This window comes from Penaeus monodon, chromosome 12 (genome assembly GCF_015228065.2).
Source record: "Penaeus monodon isolate SGIC_2016 chromosome 12, NSTDA_Pmon_1, whole genome shotgun sequence".
NCBI classification, from domain to species: Eukaryota; Metazoa; Arthropoda; class Malacostraca; order Decapoda; family Penaeidae; genus Penaeus; species Penaeus monodon.
In genome coordinates this window covers 27,390,484-27,392,983 of record NC_051397.1, presented here as the reverse complement: position 1 = coordinate 27,392,983, position 2,500 = coordinate 27,390,484, and positions in this window count along the sequence as shown.

Genomic DNA, 2,500 nt, shown 5'->3' with positions numbered 1-2,500 from the left:
AAACTATATCGCAGAGTATAATACCGATATGTGCAGTCCACGCCGTCATATATACGAGTACACAAGCACACACACACACACACACACACACACACACACACACACACACACACACACACACACACACACACACACACACACACAACAATACGTAGCCAGACGGGTGGTACACTTCACACCTCCGTCCAAACAAGTGCCCTTTTCCTTGGGCAGATACCGCCCGGCTTTCTCTTTTCGCACAGGAATAAACATCCTCCCTTGAAGGGAACCGCCACATAAAAGGACACGTTCGTAAGACAGTGGGGGAGAGAGACACGGCAGACAGGCCAAGCCACACAGGTTCCAGCTCCACCACCTCGTCCTCGACCCAGGGATACGGGGGTATCTTGGGGGTCTCACATCTTCCTTCCTTCAAGATGAAACCCCTTTCACTGACCCTCCCAAGTCCATCTCTCGTGTCGCTCATATCTGGTGACAGCGGTGCTCTTAACCTCCCGTGTCGCTCATATTCTGATGGCAGCGGTGATCAAGAACCTCACAACGCCAACGCTAATTCACCTACCGCCACGCTCCCTGACGACGCCTGTTGCCGATCCACGCCATCTACCGACACGCTACCCCTGCTGAAGTGCATCCTCGCCTCCCTTAACGCCCAGTCATCGCTACCAACTCTTCTGACCCAAACCAAGTCTGTTCTACTGCTTCGTGCTGACCAGTCACGCCTGTAAATCCAAATCTCCACCTCGCCAAATCCCCGTGAACCCTCGTCAGCACAGCCATGAAATCACAATTCTACTTACCACCACCAATACTTCCTCGTTACTATTAAAAGTAAGTGTACCTATTAGTGCCAGATTAAATATTACCCTCCCAATACCCACCCACACCTTGCATACAAGTTGCCTTCTTTCAAATTCAAGTACATGCTACTCAGCGAACACACACAACTAAATCTATACTACACTCGCTGTCAAATATTTTTTTTAAACACAACAAACGAAGTCACACACAAAGATCAAACTTAAGCGACACACACCCTCACCTCACACTTCCTTCCCTTGCTTAACCATCCTGTAATTGATACATTGTGCTATTAGTATTTTTCTGTCTATTAACATTTTTGTCCTCACATCGCAAGTTTAATATATATTATTTATCCAAGAACAAATTATTACCTTCGAGTTTAATTAATTATTGTTATGTTCGGTTGTTCTCATCATATTATTCATGAATTAATGAAACTATCTAGTTTTTTTTCTTATGATGGTATGCCTATTAGTAATTACTTCATTACTTGCGCATTGTTATATTCTGTGTATTTACGTACATGTTGTATTCTTTATATCATTATTTCTTCCTATTTGCGGTGTTACTTGGCCGCTCATTCACTCATAGATTTAGATCACCTGACTAACCTCTTATCTACCTACTTCTCAGTCTACACGGAATTCACTCTAAGATTATGAATTTTACTAAATGCCATCCCTATAACTTATAACTGAACCCGAATCGCTTTCATGACGTTCTCTCGCAGTTCGATATCTTGTCCTCAGTAATGCTGGAATGTATGCTTCTTTAGTTCAGGGTTTTGGTGAATATATTCGAAGCATATGTGTTCGAAGTCTATTTAGCCCAAAATATGGAATTCTTAACCAATTAATTTTTCTCTCTTCTGATCGTGACAAATCCAATTAATTAACACCTTTACTTGACACTTTACCCTTCTTGTGACAAATTGTTCTTATTATGCTCTCATTTTTCCTTGCAACTTATTAAGGTGATTGGCATATATATCTCCCTCCTAGCCCTTTTACTGGCCTGGTACACTTATATTTCAGCTTCTGAAGACGATGTAACCCTCCCCGATACTGAATGTTGCACCTCAATGCGAAATCTCCACCACACCCGCTACCCTGGCATGCGGCGACCCTAGCGACCATCGGATTACCAGGAACTATCCGTAGATACCGAACAGAACCCCTACTGCAGTGTTTCAAGCGTTGCAGACGGTTCGAGGACGAGCCTTGCGCGTGGCCGAACGATGTCAACAATACGTAGCAAAACCGGATGGTACACTTCACACTTCCGTCCTAGCAGGGCGCTGATACGGCCCGGCTTTCTCTTTTCGCACAGGAATAAACATCCTCCCTCGAAGGGAACCGCCACATAAAAGGACACGTTCGTAAGACAGTGAGGGAGAGAGACACGGCAGACAGGCCAAGCCACACAGGGTCCAGCTCCACCACCTCGTCCTCGACCCAGGGATACGGGGGTATCTTGGGGGTCTCACATCTACCTTTAACAATAAAGCAGCAAGATAAAACCCCTTTAATTGACCCTCCCAAGTCCATCTCTCGTATCGCTCACATCTGGTGACAGCGGCGCTCCCAACCTCTTGTGTCGCTCATACACAAACACCTGCATATATATATATATATATATATATATATATATATATATATATATATATATATATATATATATATATATATATATATAT